The sequence below is a fragment of the Globicephala melas genome, chromosome 12 (assembly GCF_963455315.2).
Source record: "Globicephala melas chromosome 12, mGloMel1.2, whole genome shotgun sequence".
Lineage (NCBI taxonomy): Eukaryota > Metazoa > Chordata > Mammalia > Artiodactyla > Delphinidae > Globicephala > Globicephala melas.
The window spans coordinates 79,486,366-79,509,559 of record NC_083325.1 but is presented as its reverse complement, the minus strand read 5'-3'; the positions used below and the strand labels follow the sequence as shown (position 1 = coordinate 79,509,559).

General features: G+C 42.2%; 1 protein-coding gene across 1 annotated transcript in view; it reads right to left on the bottom strand.

Annotated features, from left to right (window-relative positions):
• LOC115846062 (uncharacterized) overlaps positions 1–12,565 on the bottom strand; it is a 329,078-nt gene extending 316,513 nt beyond the window's left edge. The window contains exon 1 of the transcript XR_009566173.1: positions 12,472–12,565. The gene's annotated coding sequence lies outside the window, so the exon portion shown is untranslated. The remainder of the gene's footprint in view (positions 1–12,471) is intronic.
• Between the last annotated feature and the right edge of the window lie 10,629 nt (positions 12,566–23,194).

Below are 23,194 nucleotides of genomic sequence, written 5' to 3'. Positions count from 1 at the left end.
CAAGAACACAGAAAAATCACAATTTGAATTAAAAAAAAAGGTAATCAATTAACATCAAGATGTAGCAGATGTTGGAATCATTTGACAAAGATTTTAAAAAAGTGTTATGGACTGGATTGTGTCTACCCCAAAATCATATGTTGAAGCCATAACACTCAGTCTGACTATATTTGGAGATGTGGACTTTACAGAAGTAATTAAGATTAAATGAGATCATAAGGATAGCACCCTGATTCAATAATACTAGTGTCCTTATTTAAAAAGACGCCAGAAAGCCCGCACTCTCTGTGCCATGTGAGGACAGAGCAAGAAGGCAGCCACCTACAAGATGGAAATAGGATTCCCTCCAGAAACTGAATCATCCAGCACCTTGATCCTGGACTCCCCAGCCTCCAGAAGTATAAGCAAATTAATTTCTGTAGTTTTAGCTACCCAGTCTATAGTATTTTGTCTTGGCAGCCAGAGCAGACTAAGACAAGCAGCCATCATTAAAACAGCCTATTACAGGGCTTCCCTGGTGGCGCAGTGGTTGAGAGTCCACCTGCCGATGCAGGGGACACGGGTTCGTGCCCCGGTCCGGGAAGATCCCACATGCCGCGGAGCGGCTGGGCCTGTGAGCCATGGCCGCTGAGCCTGCGCGTCCGGAGCCTGTGCTCCACAACGGGAGAGGCCCCAACAGTGAGAGGCCCGCGTACAGAAAAAAAAAGATACATGCACCCCTATGTTCACAGCAGCACTATTCACAATAGCCAAGACATGGAAACAACCTAAATGTTCATCGACAGATGAATGGATAGAGAAGATGTGGTACATATATACAATGGAATACTACTCCACCATAAAAAAAACAATGAATTAATGCCATTTGCACCAACATGGATGCAACTAGAGACTATTATACTAAGTGAAGTTAGAAGACAAATATCATATGCTATCACTTATATGTGGAATCTAAAATATGACACAAATGAATCTATGAAACAGAGACACAGACATAGAGAATAGATGGGTGGTTGCCAAGGAGGAGGGGTGTGGGAGAGGGATGGATTGGGAGTTTGGGATTAGCAGATGCAAACTATTTTATATAGAATGCATAGACAACAAGGCCCTACTGTGTAGCACAGGGAATTATATTCAATATCCTATGATAAACCATAATGGAAAAGGATATGAAAAAGAATGTATATACATGTATAACTGAGTCACTTTGCTGTACAGCAGAAATTAGCACAACATTGTAATTCAACTATACTTCAGTAAAAAAAAAGAATGAATTCATACTGTGCATCTACTTTGTACTAGACATTAGACTCTATTTAATTCTATAACAACCATGTAAGGACAGGATAGGTATTAACCTCCCCAACCTTTTATTGAAAAAGAAACTAAATTCAGAAAAGTAAATTAACTCAGACAAAAAACACAGAACTAGTAAGTATAGAGCTAAGATGTTTCCAGTCTTCACTGCTATATCCACAACATGGACATGGTGAAGATTATGGCTCCAGAGGCAGCTGGTCTGGGTTCAAATTTGAACTCTGGCCTGTTTAGTTGTGCTCTTAGGGGAAGTAATGTAATTTAAATTTCCTCACTGGTAAAATAGGATTAAAGATAGCATCAGTTTCCCAGGGCTTTTGCAAGGATTAAATGGGATAATTCCTCTAAAGCTCTGAGCACAGTGGTATCTGACACACAGCAAGGACCTGTTAAGTATAATCTATTCATGATTTTACAAAGTGGAAAGATAGGTTCTATCTTCTGCAGGTCAGAGTGAATATGATTCATATTGATTAATTAAAAAAAAAAGGAAAACTCTTGTATTTTTCCATGAAGCACTGCTCTGCAGATTTCTGACATCCTCTGCCCAGAAGGAGAGAGATTAACCAAATGGAGCTCCTGATTTCAGATCAGAACTAGGGTGAGGTCATCCAAAGCATCCTTCCAACTCCCTTATCTTTCACTGCCCATCACGATGCGGGACTTATCTGGGAAACACAGCAAAGATAATGGGTAATCATCAAAGGATTTTTGAACAGAGAAATAAAAGAATTGGGTTTTAGAGCATGGATCTAAACCGAAGGGGATTTTGACCACAGGGGTCATTTGGCAATGGCTGGAGATAATTTTGGTTGTCATGACTGTGGTGGTGCTAGAGGCCAGGGATGCTGCCAAACATCCTATGCTGAACGAAAGCTCCTCCCACTACAGCAGAGAATTATCCAGTCCAAAATGTCAAAGTGGCAAAGTCAAGAGTTCTCATCTAAAACTTGTAGGATGAGTGACTTTGTGGAGGGCGGGAAGAAAAGAGGAAAGAAACCAGTGATGGGGCCGCTGCAGTAACCCAGGAAGAAGATGATGAGCCTGGGAATACAGATGATGAAACGCAGGAGGATGTAAGTAAGAAAGAGGTTCCTGACTTGGTGAATGACTAGCTGTAGCAGCTGTATTAATCAGCTAGGGTTCCGTAACAAAATACCAAAGATGGCGGGCTTCGACAACAGAAAGTTATTTTCTTACAGTTCTGGAGGACAGAAGTCCAAGATCAGATGTGGGCAGGTTCAGCCTCCTCTGAGGTCTCTCTCCTTGGCTTGCAGGCTGCCACCTTCTCACTGTGTTCTCACGTGGGCTTTTCTCTGTTTGCACACATCCCTGCAGTCTCTCTGTTTGTCTACATTTCCTCTTCTTACAAGGACACCATTCAGATTGGATGAGGGCCCACCTTGAAGGACTTAATTTAAATTAATCATCACTTTAAAGGCCCTATCTCCATACAGAGCCACATTCTGAGGTATTGGGAGTTAGTTTAGGGCTTCAACCCCATGAATGGAGGGCAGGGGTGGAACACAATTCAGCCCATAACAGCAGATAAGGAAGGAAAAGCCATTGAAAAGGCTTTGGTAACTAGAGGAATCATTTTCAAGAAGTTATTCTACTCAATATTCTGTAATAACCTAAGTGGGAAAAGCATCTGAAAAAGAATAGATATGTGTACATGTATAACTGAATCACTTTGCCAGACACCTGAAACTAACACAACTTTGTAAATCAACTATACTCCAATATAAAATTTAGAAAAGAAGTTAAGAGCCCTGTTTCTGTTATCTAACAGCAACAAACCAATCCAAAACTTAGAGGCTGAAAATATCCATTTATTATTTCTCATGATTCTATCTGTTGGCCATGTGATTCTTCAGCTCACATGACATCAGCTGGGCCAACGGGTAAGCGGGATGATGAGCTTACCCATCATACGAATGGCTTCCTTCACAAGACTGGCAGGTGGTACTAACAATAGCAGGGAGCTCAACTGTGTCTACAAGGTAGGGGCCTCAACTGTCCCCAGGAGAACCTCCCCATGTGGCTTTTTGGTCTTTCTCAGTGATCAGGTCACAAAAGCAGCAGCAGGAAGACAAGACCCAGTGTTCCAGAACTTATCAAGCCTCTGCCTGCACCATACTAGTCAATGTGGTACGGGTCAGTCTAACTACAGGGACAAGCCTGGAGCCAGTGTGAGAGGGAAGCATAGAAGGAGAGCTGGAGAGAAGCTCAGGGGGATCCCAAAGTAATCACCGACTACAAGCCCCTGTGACATCTTGCTTTCATCTCCTGTCACCCTGAATATTCCCCAACACATATTTGCTTACATTACCATCTGCCCTAATTGACCACCTCCTCAAGGGCCAGGACTGTGTTCTATTTATCAAATCCCCCACTGTAGTACCTGGAACAAAATGTTCTATTAACATTCAGTGAACCGTAGAAAGGGATGGAGGAAGGAAGAAATGAAAAGAGGGAGGACGATAGGCTAGGAATCTCACGTATTCCCACGCCTTTTATTTCTGAGTGTGATGGTTAAATTAATGTGTCAACTTGACAAGATCACAGAGTACCCAGATATTTGGCTAAACATTATTTCTGAGTGTATTTGTGAAGATGTTTCCAGATGAAATTAGCATTGGAATCAGCGGACAGAGAAAGCTGTTTTGCTTTCCCCAGTGTGGGTCCTCTGAGGGCTTAAATAGAACAAAAAGGTGAAGGAAGAAGAATTCAGACCTTCCTGCCTGATTGCTTGAGCTGGGACTTCAAAACTTCTGCTCTTGGGACTCCTAGTACTCAGGTCTTCGGACTTGGACTGAATTCCCTCCTGGGTCTCTAGTATGCAGACAGCAGACAATGGGACTTCTCAGCCTCCTTCATTACATGAGCAGATTCCTTATAAATAAATATCTTTCTCTCTCCATATATATCCTACTGGTCTGTTTCTCTAGAGAACTCTAATACATTGACATAGAAAGAAAGGACAAGTTATTTGGTCTCTAGTTCCTTCCTTTTCAAAAGGTAAAATCCCAACTTGTTTGATAAGAACAGCTGGAGATCAAACTTCCAAACTCATTCAGATCAAAACAGGAGACCAGCTGAGGGGCTTAGAGAATATTCGTTCACTTCTATGATCCAAAACTATTTCATTCAAAATATTAGTGTAAAAATATTGGCCCAAACGTGATCCAAACTGCTAACTACCAAGAGCTGTTGGAGGTTGAGCACACACAGGCCCAGGGTGAGAGCCAAAAATGTCTTGCTTCGGGAAGAATTTCTTTATAGAATACATCTAGCTCCTGGCACCTACACTTTGTTGTCAGCCACTATGCCCATTGGGAAAACCCCCGAAGGCTGTGTCAACAATGAATAAGATCTGGAGTTTCTGATTTATAATTTCAAAGTGAAAAGTCACTTACTCCAACCCTCAGTCTCCTCTCTCTCTGATCATTTGTTCTTGGAAAGTGAAATCACCTTCCCCTTCTACTTCCAACTACTTCTTACATGCTGGTAACTCTTAGATCTTTATCTCAAGCCCAGATATCTCTTCTCAGCTCCAGACCCACCCTCTCTGTAATCCAACTTTCCACAGGGCATATTAATCTGGAAGACCCACAGGAACCTCAAATCCAGCAAATCTAGAACTCAGTTCATCACACACACACACACACACACACACACACACACACCAGCACCCCAAACTAGGTCCTCCTTCTCTATGACCAATCTTATTCAACAGCACGACTATCTACCCAGACAACTAAACTAGAAATCTGTGAGCCAGACCAAACTCCTCTCATATCCTCCTACCCCACATATAATTGGTAATTAAACCCCATAATTTTTACATCTTAATTCAGTCCATCCTTATCTCTTGCCAAGGTGGTTGCAAAAACCAGACAACTGGTCTCCCTGTCTTTAATCTTGCCCCTCTCCATTTCTTCCCCTGTATGCAGCCAGAATGATTCTTCCAAAAGTAAAACCTATTTTGGTCACTCTCAACTTAAAGTTTCTCAATGGATCTCCCAACCTTGCAAGATACAACTTAAACTCCTTTAAGCCTAGAAGGTTTCTTGGGATTAGTCTCTTCTTGCTTCGGTTGCCCATTCTACTCTACTCTCCCATCCATATTCTCTGAAAATCTCACAGTCAAGAGTTCCAAGAGTTTGTTGTTTTGTTTTTAATTTCTCCTGTGTGGAAGAGTTTCCTCCCCTCATCGGACTGACTTCTACTCATTCTTCAAGATTCAACCTTAGGAACACAAGCCACACTCAACCCCCTGCTCTCTGCTGAGCCCTCCAGCACACAGACCACTAAGTTGTGTGTGTTTTAACACAGTTCTGCCTTCCCCACCTGGCTGTACATTCCCTGGGGGCACAGATCATGTCATATTCATCTCTGCATCCCCATGGCCCGTTCAGTTTTACAGAAACGATGTCATTGTTATGTCACCAAATTCTGCAGGTGTGGAGCCAGTCATAGCTGCCAAAGTTTAACAAGTGGAATAAGCTCATCCTATGAAACTCCTCCTCCACTGCCCAGAGCAGAGAAAGTCACAAGCAGCCTCCCATCCGGCAGGGTTTCGTAAAGTGGAGGTGATGCCACACCATCATTAGCCTCTTCCTGAGGCTGGAAGAGAGGTGACTTTTTCTGGATTTAAACATGTTTGTCATTTATTTTTTCCATTAAGTCACCCTTTACTTGGTTGAGACTTCAGAATGTTTTCCCAAAACTCACCTCAGTGTTATCAAACGTTGATAGATATCAAACGTTGTCAGAATTCTCTGCCTTGTATCCATGAAGACTTTTGCACATCACTTACCTAGAATATTCATTATCTTCATCTATCTCCAAGCCCCCACCCCACCCCCACCCCCCCACCTCTAACTGGTAAACTCCTGGTTTTCCTCCAAGACCCAGTTCGTGGATCCTTAACTCTGAGACACCCTCCCTCAACTTTCAAAAGTGACTGCTCCTTTCCTTTTACATGCTTCTGCACAGCATTGCGGTGTCTGTCCGTCTGTCTTCTACATGAGACAATGAGCTCTTTGAGGCGAATCACAGGGGCCTGTTCATCTTTGGGTCCCCACTGCTTTATTTGGTACCTAGAATACAGGAAGTCCTAGCAAAAATATGTTTGAATGAATGAATACATGAATTTGTGAATAAATAATGTGATGAAGGAAGGGGAGGGAAAGAGTCCTGATGTGTGGGAATATTGCAGGGTTGACGCAAACAGGAATTAATGTAAGCGATCATGTATTTGTAAATATATTCTTATGTTAAATTTATTCTCTGAAGTTATTACAATTAGGATTGAATAGAGTCTCTCTTCTTTTTTTTTTTTTTCAGGAGAATGTTAAAGACAACAAAACTAAATGTTAGGATTTCCATGTTGGAATTTCAGTTCTGCAGCTGGCCAGAGCTGTGACCAGGGGCAAATCACTCAGTCTCTCTGGAATCTAATTTCCTCAGCAGTGGGATGAGTATGTGAGGTTTAGTATTCATCAGGATTATTTCCTGCTCTACACATGTATAAGCTCATAATCCGACTGTTCTCTCCAGACACTGCATTTCCCACCTACATAGCCCACTTGTCCTGGCCCTGGGCACTCTGTCACCAGCTCCCTGCACACACCGCCTCTCACTCTCCCCACTTGTCTCGGCTCCATCTGTTTAATGGGGTGAATCTCAAAACCTACTCGCCCTGTCCACCAGCACCATGGGTCCGTGGTGCTCTTTCAAAATCACCTCCTACTTCATGCTAATGAGCTGTCTTCTCACCTCCTTCAAAAAAGTTCCTCGGGCTTCCCTGGTGGCACAGTGGTTGAGAGTCCACCTGCCGATGCAGGGGACACGGGTTCGTGCCCTGGTCCGGGAGGATCCCACATGCCGCAGAGCGGCTGGGCCCGTGAGCCATGGCCGCTGAGCCTGCGCGTCCGGAGCCTGTGGTCTGCAACAAGAGAGGCCACAGCAGTGAGAGGCCCGTGTACCGTAAAAAAAAAAAAAAAAAGTTCCTCAAGATATTTTTCTCCCCAAAACTCAGATTTATCCTGAACTATTTTCTATACCTTAAAGATGTGTGCATGTGAGACAGATAATAATGACACTCATCATTAGTACATCCTCATCTTTCAAAACTCTATCTGCCCCCATCACCTCATTTACTTTTCTCAACAATCCTATAATGTATTTAATATTATTAAATATAATTTGGCAGGAAACTGAGACTCAAAGTGTTTAAGTGGTTTTTCCAGACTCACAGACTTAGGTTATGGAAGAGTAAGGATATGTTCTCAGGTCGTCTGACACCAGTTTTCATGTTCTTTCCACTATTCTCAGCATGTCTCTCACAACAGAAATCATCTATACAGAACGAAAACCCAAATCTTTACCTGCTATGAGCAGTAAATGCTGTTTCATCATTTGCTTTATCTGTGACAGTCTTTATAGTGTCGATGGGAGCCCTACAGGAAAGGCAGAAGATGGTTCGACTGCCAAACCTCTACAAAGCAGCCAGTGGAGAAAAAGTCAGTCCTGTAGCAGCAAGACCAGCTGGTGAGGATGTATGGGGGTGACACCCAGGAAGGAGCCACAGAATGAAAAGCTCCCTGCCCCTAAAGCACTGAAGCACAGACTCACATTTCTATGAACTTTAAATGTTTCTCTATTGTTAGGTTTTTGAACACCTACATCTTCTGCCTGGAATGCCCTTTCCTATTCTACTCGTTTTTATCTAAACAATTCCTACTCACTCTTCAAGGCTAAGGTCAAGTTCAACTCCGCTACAGAGTTTTTCCCCAACAGCCTAGGCTGGGCCCTGTACCATTCCTCTGTGCTCCTTCAGTGTGGGTTTTTTTCTATACCCACAAACAACTAACTCAGTTCTGACACTCTCTACCTGGAGACAGCATCAGATCCTAAAAGACTCCCTCCTCCCACCTCCCCTGCCGTTTCAGATGCCAAGCGTCAATCCAGGTTGGCTCGTGCTTCTGACTGGTGATGAATCTGAGATTCCCATGACCCCTCCAAGGGTTTGATTCATTTACTAAAATGCCTCACAAAACTCAGGAAAACATTTATTTATGCCTACCAGTTTATTATAAAAGGATATAACTTAAGAAGAGTCAGGTGGAAGAGATGCATTGGGCAAGGCATGTAGGAAGGGGCGCGGAGTTTCCGTGCTCTCTATATGTGCCATTCTCCCAGAATCTCCATGTGTCCACCAACCCAGGAGCTCTCTGAACCCTGTCCTTTGGGCGTTTTAGGAAGGCTTCATCCCATAGGCATGATTGATTAAATCATTGGCCATTGGTAATGGAACCCAATCTCCAGCCCCCCCCCCCCCGCACCCCCAGAGGTCTGGGCTGGGACTGAAAGCTCCAACCCTCTAATCACATGGTTTGTTCCCCTGGCAACCAGGCCCCATCTTTAGGTTACCTAAGGGCTTTCCAAAAGTCACCTCATTAACATAAACTTTATCACTCTCATCGGAAATTCCAAGGATTTTAGGGGTTCTATACCAGAAACGGAGATGAAGACCAAATATATATATATATATTTATTATTAATTACAATATCACAGCTCCCATAGCTTCTTGTGTCTCTGTCATAACACTCCTCACCCTGCACTGTAATTATCAACGGCCTTTTTTCCCACTGGACCCTGTGCTCCTTGAGAGCAGGCATGATTTCATATTCAATTCTGTTTCCCCAGCTTCTATCTGAATGCCTGGGACATATTAGTTGCTCAGAGCATGTCTGTGAGTGAATGAAAGAAGGAATGAATAAAAGATTTTTCTAGGTAAATCCCACACCAGAGTTGTTTTCTCTCTTTGCAAATCCTATTCTGCTTACAGAACACTTCCAACCCCAGCAGACCAGAAGGATGAGCTTTATGGCTGAAATATTTGCACAGACACCAACATGTCCTCCAAGACATCTAGGATTTCTAGTTGGCTCTTTGGTAAAACAGAAAATAGCAATGTCAACAGCAAAAGTTTAAAAAAAAATACGCTGGCCAGTGAAGTATGTATCTATACCAGGCGAAGATAGAGATTGAGACAAATAGATGGAAAAGAATCTGAAATTACTGGCTAATCCAAAATAGTTTGTTATGGATTGTGAAAAAACACAAGACACAGAAGTAAGTGAGAGGATTTCGAAGATTTAAACCAGAAAAAGAAGTGGAAGATCCTGATAGAACCAGGTCATAGACAAATGTCTTTCTAGCCAGTTCACCAGTCAGGAGGGTTTAATAGTTAACAGTTTCACCATACTCCAATGAAAACCATATATTATTAGTAATATTCTTTAAATATGTATGCATAAGATTATTTAATAATTATAGATGACATACATGTTGCATGAGTTCGCTACTTATTTCTTATTGCTTTTGCAAAATCTCAGCTCAAAGAACTCTTCAGAAACTTTTAAGAAGAACGGCAGGGAAGGGTTGGATACAACAGTGCCAGTAGTTTTCTTGTTACTCAGAGGAAGTAGCAAGGAGAAGCAGCAACTCTTAAAGGATGGAGCCTGGACAGAGTCAGCCCCCAGCGGCATGGGCATCCTACCTCTTCCAGCAATGCCCTGTGGGCACAGGTGGCCAGGCCAGGTCAGTTACAGGAGCAACTTCTCTGGGATTTGGAAATTTGGACCCTCTTTCAGGCCATTGGAGCTGCCACGGAGAGGTGGTAGCTTGGTGGCCAGAAAGAACATACACAACATGAAAGGGGACCGATTATTTTCACAGCATGAAAGGCAGCTGTCATTACCATTTTGCAGAGCATATCATTTGACCTTGATGGATACCGTCATCTAACTTCACTCTTTTGACATCTTGAGCCTAACATCAACCCCACCTCCTCTGGATCTGGTGTTATCACTCCTTCTCATCTCAGAAGCACTTCTCCCTTCTTCCTTTGAAGAGTCTTATCTACTTTTCCAGCCCCAAATTTGTTGAGTCTCCAATTCCCTGCTAAATTCCCCAGTCCAGAACCTAGCTCCAATTCTGCCAGATCCCTCTTTCCAGATCCTTCCACAGGGAAGGGATTCGGTCACAGCACAGCCAATCAAGAGGAGAACTTTACCTGATTAATGTAGAGTGATTAGTGGTGGGACTCAAACAAAAAATATGTAATCTTCTGTCTTATTAGCAAAGTCAAGAATGACACCCCAAAATATTAATGCAACCATTTTATATATATATATATACACATTATGTATATTACATATATAAAAAATGTCTAAATCTTGAATAACCCTCACAATAATTCAAACTTTCCTAAAAGAACTGAATAGGTAGTATTTGTCCCATTGAAATAGAGGGACAAACTGGGTCATCTGTCAGTTGAAATTTTGTACTCTATTTTTTTCTTGTTCTTACTATTGCCGGAAGGAACTGTCAAAAATACCAGTTTTCTATTTCACCGAGAAATGGCTTCGGTTCTCAATTTCCCCAGAAACCCTGTTCCCAAGTGATTTCACCTAGATTCTAATTCCCGTAGCTGTGGGACTTTAGAGTCAAAAGGGAAGCTGAAGATCCTTGAAACAGGAGGCACTTCACCATTCATGGACCCATGAGAGAACACGACAAGTGGTACTGATTTTATCCCGGAAAACGGCACCTGCACACGTTATTTTGCATACAACTTTTGCATACACATCAGCCCTCCAAAGACTGATAAATCCCTAGTTAAGCAAACCAAACCTAATGATCTAATCCACCCCACCATCTTATTCACGGATGAAGATGGCAAATTCATGAGGTGACATGGCCAAGTGACACCTTCTTGTCCCTATCCATTTTCTTCCCATCACATGGTGTGACTCCCCTATGAAAACTCCAACAATGTGAGCAACATGAATAGGCCGTGGACATTTGAAGGATAAAACCTCAGTTATAAATATAAAATTGTAGATTGATAAGATTATAGATCATACCTAAAGCAAATCACTAAAATGAAGCGATCATAATAACATACCAACTATCAAACTTTGACTATACCAGGCAAACTTCTAAATATAATACTGCATGAATCCTCAGCACTAACTTATGAAGTGGGTACAGTTGTGAAGCTTCTTCTGCAGGGGGCTGAGTGACTTGGCCAAGGTCACACAGGCTGTACGTGACAGAGCCAGGGTTCGACCCCAGAATCTGGGACCAGAGCCTGTGCTTGGAAACATGGTGTGACATTGCTCTGACACAAGCTGAATTAGAAAAACAAACATAAGTTGTAGATAGGATTTTTTTTTTTTTTAACAAAGTATACTTTCATTCCTGTCAAGACTCTACGGGGACTCGATTTAAGCAAAGTGTGTGCTGGGGCATGCATTAATGAGTAGCTACGAATGGTTTGCAATTAGCCAATCAATTTTTTTGTATCTAAATCCATATTCTTCAAGGGCTTCAAATTACTTGAAAGTGTTCTCTCAAGCATTTAAAACATTTCTTCCTATAATCTCATTTACACTATTCATTTGCAAAACTTATAAAGAAGTTGTTTTACTTGGCTGAAGTTTTCATTTCCCCAATACTTGTAACTAAATGAATAAGAATCAGAGTTGCCTTTTTTTTTAAGAGCAAAAAAGGATCTTACAGATCATTTAGTCTGACCCATTCATTTTATAATGAGGAAACAGAGCTTAGATTAAAAGTAATTTTTATAAAGATCTCACAGTAAGTTAAAGAAAACAGGACTAACACACAGTTCTGCTTTCCTACAGCAGGCCAGGGTCCAATCCCATGTCCTACTATAGCTCTCTGAGGTTTGAAATTTTTCCCAGTGATTATTTCATTCTTTTCAAATGAAAAGCAAAATCAAGTAACAGTAGAATTTTTTAAAAGAAGTTGAAATTGCAGCACATTTGAGTGGTAAATTAACTAGCAATAAAAACATACTAGCTTTTACTTTTTTTATGATACCTGAAGTGCATGGTTTTTCTTAAACCTTAGTTACAGGATCAACCATCTTTCCTCAGAGCTTCAAATGAGAATTTCAAAGCACTGATTCAAATAAAATTTAAAAAACAACAACATTGTAAATATTTGCCAGCGAACCAAATCTTTCAACTAAAGATTCAAAGTGAGAACCAGAGCAGAAGGAAACTAAGTCTCCAGGAGACACTCCTTCTCTGACACTCTGCCCAACTTACCCAGATCTTGAGCCCCTGGATGTCCGGAGCCGATCGGTCCCAAGCACGTGGGGAGAAATGAACACGTCTCAGGGCCGGAGGGGCCAAACCCTGCGCCAGACACCGCGCAAGAAAGCAGCAGCGTCTTATTCCACGCCCACAGCGACTACTAGCCCTGCCTCTCAGGTGAGCACACTGAGGCTCAGAGGCTAAGGAACCGGCTCAAATCTCAGGTGTAGTAAATGAGAGAGAGAATTGGGTTTCGAGCGTAGACTTGTTGATTTCAGCATGCCTGCTCTTTTCGCTAAAAATACCACCTTGCTATTGTAGGCAATCATCTGCTTTCAAGGACATTACAGTTGGTTGAAGCTTAAAGAAAAAAACCCTAAATCTAAATATGAGTAAAAGTAGAAATATATAAGTAAATGAAATGAAAACTGCAAACAAAAATATAAATAAAGCTATGAAGAGCTAACCGTTACCTCTAAAATGACATCTCATGCACTAAGTATAAAATCTAGAAGATGCCCAGGAAATATTTACAGAAAATGAAATGAAGAGGTGGGAGGTCAAGAGAGAGGAAAATGCTCAAATCCAAGTAGTCTCAACCCTTATTATTCAAAGTGTGGTTCAGGAACCAGCAGCAAGGAAGTCATCTGGAAGCTCGTTAGAAATGCAGGCTTTCAGGCTCCAGACTGCTGAATCAGAACCCACCTTCTACCAAATCCCCCAGGTGAAGTGCACGCACATGAAAGTTTGAGAAGTGTGGTTTAGACTGAGCACCAAACAGCAAACACCACTGGAATTCCCAAAAGGGAGAAAGCAGCGGTGATCAGAGAGGGCAACATGGAAGTGCTAGAATTTGAGTTAATCTTCTATGAGATTATGTGTAGAATTCCTACAAGGAAATGTTTCAAATTCCCCCAGGCAGTCAGGAGCGAGAGAAATGTATGAGAAAAGGTCGGTGTGCAGGAAGTGAAGTGGGTTCAGGAGAAGCAAGCGAATCGTTCTACCCAAGGTGAAGGGGACCCGAGCAAAAAGGCTTGGAATTTTCCTTTTGTGTCTTACTACACCCAGGTTCACATGGTCCCACATACAGTATTTCAATTTACAGAAAGAAAGAAAATTATTAAAATAAAGTGTATACATTTGGCATCCGGAAAGATGGGTGCTCTTGGGGGATAACAGACAGGTGGGCTCTGCTAATACACGTGTGCTCTTTCTGCCACCTGAGACCCATCTGCCCGATGAGCAACTCCAGTGGGTTCCATGATGCTGTGGGCAGCCACGTGTTGGAGCTCTGGTGGTCGGCAGGTGCAACACACTTGATAAAGCTTTTGTATTTTATGGCTTTCATTGGCATAAAGAGGTTCTGAGGACGGGAGTCATCTGCCGAATGTGGTTGCTATGGATATAAATAGGGAGCACGTGGTCCCTGGTTTACTGAGGTTTAAGCTGTCCGAGTGCCTTTCTCTAGATGAGGTAAATTTCAGCAGCGTCCCTGTGGTCCCAGTGATTTGCTCCGATTATTAACTAAATACTAATCACACAGAAATGCAATGGGTGTATGGCCTTAGAAATGAGTCCTGCCTCTCCCAGTCCACGAAAACCTTTTGTTCACACAGCAGACATTTACTGGGGTCGACCTCATGTCAGGGCTTTGCCAGCTACTGGGAATTTGGGGATAGAAAAAAATGGTCCCTGGAGTCAAACAATTGAAAGTCTGTGAGAACTTTTCTAAATGGGAAAAAGGCAGAGTTTAGTAGGAGTTTAGAGGAAGGAAAAGTCCAGTCATTCCAGAGAATTGAATGAGGCTCCATGAAGGAGGCAGGAATTAGGTAGGTTTGGTAGCATCGGTAGGTTTGCCAGGTAGACACATGAGAAAGGACAGGGATGTTCTAGGCAGAGAAAGCAGTTTGCACAAAGCCAGGAGGTATGAGTAAGCTGGAAGCGTTGTGAGCTGTAGAGGTTATAGGGATAAGAATATGGATTTGGGAAGCTAATGATCCAGGGTTCAAACAGGCTTTACAACTGGGTACTAACAGACCCTCAAAAACTGTGAGATAACAAGTATTTGTTGTTTTAGGCAGCTAAGTGTGGTGGTGGAGAGGTAATTTGTTACACAGCAATAGACAACAAATACACTGTGAGGCTAATGAGGCATAAGCTTCAGGGCCCCTCACTCCCACTGAGCTCTTCCAAAGCCCAAGGGGAGTGGGGGAGGCCCTAGCAATGTGTTTACACAGTCACGCGTTTTATAAGTATGCAAATATAAGATTGGATTTTGTAACGTTGGAGATATTTGTTAGACTTTTTAAATTTTTAATTAGTTGTGCTTTTAAAATTTATTCTAAACATCAAGTTCTAGATATAAATTTATAATATTATAAATAGAAAAATTCATAAATACATAAAATTTAAATATGATAAATATGTAAATACCAAAATACCCATGCACACAAGACATTGTGTTTAATGGTGTGTGGTATATATGATGCTATGCTTAAAGAGATGTGTGTTGGGGGCTTCCCTGGTGGCGCAGTGGTTGAGAGTCTGCCTGCTAATGCAGGGGACACGGGTTCGAGCCCTGGTCTGGGAGGATCCCACATGCCGCGGAGCAACTAAGCCCGTGAGCCACAACTACTGAGCCTGCGCGTCTGGAGCCTGTGCTCCGCAACAAGAGAGGCCACGACAGTGAGAGGCCCCCGCAACGTGATGAAGAGTGGCCCCCGCTTGCCACAACTAGAGAAAGCCCTCGCACAGAAACGAAGACGCAACACAGCAAAAATAAATTAATTAATTAATAAACTCCTACCCCAACATCTTCTTTAAAAAAACAAAACAAAACAAAAACAAGAGATGTGTGTTTGATACTATATAAAAACAGGATATCATTTGGAGAATTAAATAAATTTCATTTCCTAGATGCAGAAGAATCCAGAGCCATGCCAGGCAATCCCTACCCTCACACCTGTCTTTCCATTCCCTTCTTTTAACGTCTCCACGCAGAGCTGTGATCCTCACCACCTTCTTTAAGGAGAGTCCAATCTTCCCAAACAGTGAGTGATTTTCCAGTGTTTCAGGAGAGGCTGGCTGAGTCATGAGGAAGAGATCATCTCCTGCCCCTCTTAGGCGTTTCCATCCCCATGTGTCCAGCCTTCTCTCAGAGCCCATCTACTCACCATCTGACCCCACCCCAAAGCCCCCAGTCCCAAAGTGGGGCTTTTGCTGTCACTTGCAGACCCTTGGGAAGTTTGGTCCCATCCCTGCTTCTGACTACTTTTCTCCAGGAGATGCCTCCCTGGAATTCTAGGGAACAGGACAACCCAACACATTGCAAATTTAGGCTGGAATATCTGGATAAGCATCTCCTTAAAAACAAGCCTGAAACATGGTTCCACTAGCCTCATTAACTTTAGGTTAAAGATCACATCACGTCCAGAAGCAGGACTGGACTTAACTGAAAAAGGTTAATGAGAAAAGACCAGAAGGTGTGTTTCCAGTGTATCACACTCATTCCAAATAAATATAAGTCACAGCACGATGCAGAAATTCATTTTGCGGTAGTCAAAGAGAGGAACTTGTGAAAAAAATGGGACTGCCACAGAGCAAATGACAGGACAGCCCTGTGGACTCAAAGGAACCTGGTCATAGGAATCCGTATCTTATTCATCTGTGACTGGTGATTTAGTTTCATCAGAATATGATCTATTGCATAAAGTCAATATTGTCAGTTTGAATTGTATTTGTTTTGTAGCTTTGTTAGTATACAGCTTGTAAATGTGTTTTGGCTCTAGAGTCCTGTAAGTATTACAAGCTTAAGGAACATAAATACACTTCACATTTGTTCATGTATAAGTCAACCCTTGGTAGGGGGTGTCCTGTGGGTACTTTTTCAGGTTTAAGAAATACCAGCTTAACATTTTAGAAAGTGAAAAAACACAAAAAGGAATACTCACGATGATCTCAGTTATTCATTCATTTGTTCATTGGCTCATTCAATACCTATTTACTGGATACTGATTAGATGTTGTCAAGAATCATTTGAAACACTGGGTACAGCAACACATGTTAGGCAAGGTCATGATTCTCCTCCATCTTACTTTCCAGGAAAAAGAAAACATTTTTAGTGTTTCTAAAAGGTAATTTTAGAATGTGATGTGTGCATAGAAGGAAACAAACCAGGGTGATTTGGTAGCAAGTGGCTGGGGAGGCTCCTTTGGTTCAATGAGTAGGACAGGCCATTCTGTGGAAGCAACATTAGCCTTGAGACCTGGGAAGGAGCAGCCTTTTGCAGAAGCCAGAGGATTAATGTTCCAGGCAGAGAGAAAAGGAAATGCAAAGGCCCTGGGGTGAAATGGCTGGAAAAGAATCCATGAGGGGGGGAGGAGAGGAGAAGTAGGCAGATCAGACCATACCAGGTCTTTTAACGTATTTGAAAGGAATCTGGATTTTATTCTAGGTGCAGCAGGAAACCTCTGGAGAGTTCTTTAGAGGGGACTGACAAGATTCAATTTAAACTGTGAAAAGTAAAATGAATTCTATGAAACAAGAGTGAAAACAAGGAGACGAGTTGGAAGACTATTGGAGTAGACCCAGTAAGAAATGACAGTGGCTGGGGGAGGGGGGCGGCAGTGGAAACAAAAAGAAGTGGATGAATTTGAGATATAGTGAGAGGTACAGTCCACAGGACTTGCTGATGGATCGGATGTTAAAAGGTGAAGGAGGGAAAGACAAGATCAGAGATGCTTTGTAGATTTTTGGACTGAGGGGTTTGTGGGGTTTTTTTTTTTTAATATAACAGCATGGATATAAAAATCATTCTGAATGGAAATATAACAAAACATTAAGACTCAATATCTTTGGATGGTGGAAACAAGGTTTCTTTTCTGTGTGGATATTATTTCTCACTGAAAATATAAGACTAATACCTTTTGTGTAATTGCCTGGTGGTAAATATCTTTCTTTTTTTTTTTTTTTTTTGGTGCAGAGTTGAGGCTCCAAGTCACCTGGGGAAGGCAGCAGTCTTTGCTGGAAGTCTCAGTAGCAGAGGCCCAGAACAGAAGACGCCAAGGATCAAGGATCAGGACCTGGGTCAACGGATGATGTTATAGGAAGTAAGGGCACAGGGAGCCAGGAAGGGAGACTGGACTTACGAACTCAGCTGCCCAAGTCTACCTGTGCTGCATGACGGCTTTTAAAGGGCTGGCAATACCTATCTGTTCATACCGAACAATAGTAACTCTTGTCAGTATTATTATCATTATCTCTGTGCCCTGTTAAATGAATGGGGAGGTGCTTCCCCTCAAATGCACAGCTGGTACCAATCTACTCCCCTATCTACCACTCACAGCCTGAGGAAGAAAAAGCACAGAACAGGGTGGCCAGGAGGTCACATCCAAATTGTGCATTTTATCCTCATTATTAGCATTCATGATCATTAAAATAGCCAACTTGATATGACAGTAAAAATGGCACAACTAAGAAACAAATAGATAAAGTGCATTTCTAAGATTACACAGCTATCTGGTGATTGAGTCCTATTTTCTCTCCATAACACTGTATTAGACACAACAGTTCAGTACTTCCCAACCTTGTTCACACCATGCCACATGTAGACACTGATATTTTTACAGGATAGTGGGGGCAATGGGCAGGGATGCTCCTGGCCTCCTACTATTCCCTCGGGGCACCATCTGCCTCGGGGCTTACATGGTCACACAAAAACTAAGTGGGTAAACATCTGGACATACCTTTAAGAAAACTTTACTGGAGACTTAAATGGGTGGTTCCCGAGCTTTCCAAAAATTTGGGAAATGTTTAAGATACAGATTCCCAGGCTTCATCCTAGACATATTGGTTAAATTGCTTTCGCTTGCAAGTGACAGAAGATACCCACTCAAATTTTTTTAAACAATTAATAGGAAGTTTAGGGGTTGCTCATTTTTAACGCTGGTTAATTCAGTGGCTTTGAGTTTATTCCTCCACAATGCCATGCTGAGCGTATCAGCTTTGCCTTCCAATTGATTCTCCTTGTTAATCAAACATGCTTGCACCCCTTCCAGGCATTCAAATAGCTTCTGTTATACCATGTTCAGCAATGTGCAGAGGCAGAGGGAGTTACATGTCTTTCTTAAATTTAGAACCTTCCTTGGAAACCTGGAAGCAGACATGGTCTCATGTAATTAGCCTCATGTACTTAACCTAATTAGCTTTGTGTAATTAATCACAGCTGGGTCGCTCGCCTACCCTTAAACAAATCAGAAGCAAGGGGGATGGGTTCATCCTGACTGGTTTATGTCATTCATGATTAACCCCTGGAGATAGAAATTCAGTTACCCATCCCTGCCTCAGTAAACACCCAAATAAAACTGGAGTTTGCCCGTTAGGAAGAAGAGTGAGTAAGCAACAATTATTGAATGCTACATAAACAAAGCCAAAATCTTTGAAAAGCCCTAAAATTTATATTAAAAAAAATTTAAGATGCTTATGATGATGAGCCAGGTTTGGGAACCACTGTTCTAAACTCAGGGTGGCTGCTAGCCCACTTGTGGCCTTTGTGTGAACTAACAGGAAACATGCCTCCTTCAGGATATGTAACCTTGTGAGTGTACAGCTCTGAGCAGAAGGCAGTTTTGTTTGAGTGAGAAAAAGTAACCCCTTCCTACTCATCTCCACATCAGAGAGCAGAACAAGGGCTAAATTTTAATCCCCCAATTCCTCTCCCCTCACTGTACCCAGTAGTGTGCTGGTCAATGTTTAACAACCAGCTCTCTGATTTGTAGAGGTTGCCAGTTTCTATAGTGTACATATGCCCACCATGGCCAAGTTTAAGCTACTGATGTAATGTCACTGAACATGGATTTGGGAAGTGATGTTCATAATCAGTGCTCAGAAGAGGTTGTGTCGGCATCAGCACACCTTGGCCGTGGACACACCCACGTAAAGAACACAACCTGCACAGCCAAATGCAACACCAGCCTGTAAGCACGCTTTGCTCCACACAGGGAGAAGCTACCAAAGTAAAGCTATATAAAACTGGCAAGAGTTTATAAAAATACTGAGTTCCTAGTTCTAAATACAAACCCTGGTAACTGCATTTTAAAAATCATTGTTTCAGAACCTCTACCCTACCTGAAATGGTACTCCACTTGCAAATTAATAATGAACAGAAACTTCATATATTTTAAGAAACATAATGATCAAAAGTATAATTTATTACTCATTAGTGTGAAAGACAATCTGATATAAAAAAGCAGAATTCATAAAAGGCTAAATAAAAAATGAATCACTTTTATAAATAAGGTCAAAGAAAATGATTATATCTTTGAATTTTGTGGAAAGCACAAAATTTATTGCAGAAAAATCCTATCCCTGATGCTACCTGATAATATAGAGGAACCTTAAACAATCTATTACACAGTCATGCAATTTTTCCTTTGCCTCAAATGCTTACTTTAAATCTTGCTTTATATGAATGTACATATGTGCCTTCTTTTTATGTTGGCATGGGGACCAAAATTAAGGAAGCTGGTATAGCCTATTGTGAAAAGTATCGTCTCTTATGTAAGGCTGCCTTGGATGAAGCCTCAGTTCTGCCAGTGGTATAATTCTGGTCCAGTCACTTAACCTCTCGTAACTCCAGTATCCTCACGGGTAACATAAAGGTAGTGACAGCAACTGTATCATAGGGCTTAAAAGAGGCGTAGATGAAATAAGTCATGCCTGCGTTCAGCACCACGCCCAGCACACAGTACACACTCCAGAGACATGAGCCACGGGGCACTCAGTCACACGGGCAGATCTGGTGCCCTCTACCCTGTGGACTTCCATCCAACCAACCAACCATCATGGTCGCCCCACTAACCACCTCTCAGAGTTTATCTTCTGCTCAGAGGGAAGGAAACCAGGAAGTGACAGTGATTGAGCAAGCAGTCCATGTCAGACCCACAGCAAAGTATTCTAACTCATGTGCTCTTTCTGTATCTCACAGTCATGACTGTGTGACTGTGAATATTCCTTCCTCCTCCCTGCTCACTCTTTCTAGTTCTCAGAGGGTTTTTTATCTCCTCTACCCCCACCTCTTACTGTGTATTTGTCGCCCATTAGGACTTAAAGAGAGAAGAAGCCACTGGCCCAAATGGCGAAAAGATGGATCGCTATGTATGTTTATAAAATGCAGTGCCCTTTGTTAGTAGGAGTGTTTTTTGTTTATTTGCCCCTTTTTCTTGCAGAGATCAGGTAGACCAGCTAGGCAAGGAGGGGGAAGAAGTGGAAGATAAACTTGGACAGGAGAGTATGAGAACCTTTGGTTCAACAGTGGGAAGAAGAAGAATTTTCCATGATGAGGACCAGGGAGCTGAGAGCAAGCAGACTCAGGGCTGTGCTTTACCAACTAAGGACCACTTCTGCCCACTCCCACCACTTCTCCATCATCTGTGGACAATGCCCTTTTAATGATCTGGCCCCTAGGGTAAGCTTCCAGAGGGAAGGCTGATGGGCAGCTTCTGCGGGGATAACCCCGTCCATAGAGGCACTGGCTGGGATCAGTTGGAAGTCCCCTATGAGTCATGGCTGTGGTAACCACATCACCCCTATTACATATGCATTAGGGCATGTAGACATCAGGGTTTCTCGACCTCAGCACAACTGACATTTTGACAGGCAATTCATTGTTATTTGGAGCGATCCTACGCACTGTGGTAGCACCTGGCCCTTACTCGTAACAACCAAAAATGTCTCCAGACTTTGCCAGATGTCCCCTGGGAAGCAAAATCACCCCTGGGTGGGGGGCAGGGAACTAGTATTCTACACAATAACCTCATGACAGTGCTACAATCCCCACGGCACAGAAAAGGACACTGAAATACAGGTATTCAGTAGGTTGTCCAAGGTCCCAGGACTAGTGAATAGTTCGCCTTGTCCGAGGCATGTGTTTTCTTTACCATTCTGCCTCTCATCAAGGGACTTCAAAATCTAGCTCAGAATCTTGAAGATGGTAGGCATTTCATAAACATTTGTTACATTAATTGATAAATGAGAAAACTACATGATTCTCACATTGTAATACTCTCGATTCTAGTCCTCCATCAAAGTATAAAGAAGCAGAAATTTCATACTAAGTAACAAGAACCACTGAGACTGAAGAGGTGGTAAGCAGCCCTGTTCATGTCAATGTACAATGGAATCTCATTTGGAGGGGCCCAAATGGCCTGAGGTTATTTCGAAACTACTGACAGAGATGAGAGAGATCACACCAGCTGTGTGGCAGGCCTGGGACATAAGTGGTTGATAAGTAGAAACTCTTGCTGTCATTGTTATCACTACCCACTTGGGTAAACAGTCTGCGTATCTGTACCAGATACATCAAAGAGCAGTAGGACGCCGTCTCTTCCTTCCCTATATGAATAGCTGACGTGTGTATTACATTCTTAAAAGGAGAAGAGCTTTGGTCTGGGAGTCAGGAGACCTGGATTCCAGTTGACCCTAATTAGCTATGGGACTGTGAATGTATCATTTGACCCCTGAGACTGTTTCGTTGTCTGATATTTAGAAGATAGAGATACAGGATGGCTCAGAAATTTTCTGATCTCTTGTTCTTTGAACTTGTGTACGTGATATTACCATCTGCTGCTGTATTAAAACAATCCCCTCTAAGCCATTTCAGTGAATTGCTATAGAATTTAGATTAGAGCTGTAAAAATCAATAAGCAAGTCACCAAACATATAAGTTAGCTCTCATCACTTGATTATTTCTATGCATGGCAAATAAGTTGGATTTAAATATTTATGATTTTGCAGCCAGTTCAGGAATGTAGTCTTTCTGTTGTGTATTGAATAAAAATAATCAACGGAAAATAATGTCTCTCATCAAGCCCAGTCAGACTGGATGCCTTAACTGCAGACACAGCAGATTTTCTTTAAATCAACCTTCAACATAAGGCCTAAACTTATAAATACTCAACAACCACTCATTCCCGTGGAACCTCTCGAATTTCCGTCTCTGCTCCTGTGTTTTGGCATTCTCTCCATTTTGAATATTCTATCAACTTTCAAAGCCTACTGCAGACAGACAATGAGGTCTCTCGAATCTTCTCACAAGAGGTGACACTTACTGCCTCTGAATTCTTTCAGTCAAAAATGTTCAGTCAAAACACATGGATCGAGTACTTCCTCTGTCATATTCCCTGGAGCTCAGAGCAGAGGACATTATTACCGAACCACACAGACGTATATATAAAGGTGCTCTAAGAGCATCTATGCACTGCAAGACTAACGTGAGGTTACTTGAGTAAATTACGGTAACGGTACAAGAGAAGGGAGATACGTAGGCGAGAGGGACAGCTGATACCACTGCTTTGTTCTTTAATCACCACAGCTTTAGTAAATAAGCATGAAGCAGAATAAAATAAGAAGCAAATAAGCAGAAGCATGAACTGTAAGAGCATAACTCATAAGCCTGTAGAGAAAGGTGAAGGATGATTTGTGTAAGGTGGCATAAACCAGTGCAAGTTTCATGAGGGGGTGGACATGATCAGATTAGGATTTTATAAGAGAACTCTCTGATAACAGCATGCAAGACAGAACAGAGACAGCTAGGAGAAAAGAGGGAGAGTCAGGAGGCTGTTAGAGTGACACAGATCAGATAACATGGTGGTGAGCACAACGGCAGCAGTTAAGTGAACAGGAAGGGTAAGTTTAAAAGGTGTTAAGAGGTAAAATCAACAGAACTTTATTGAATGTG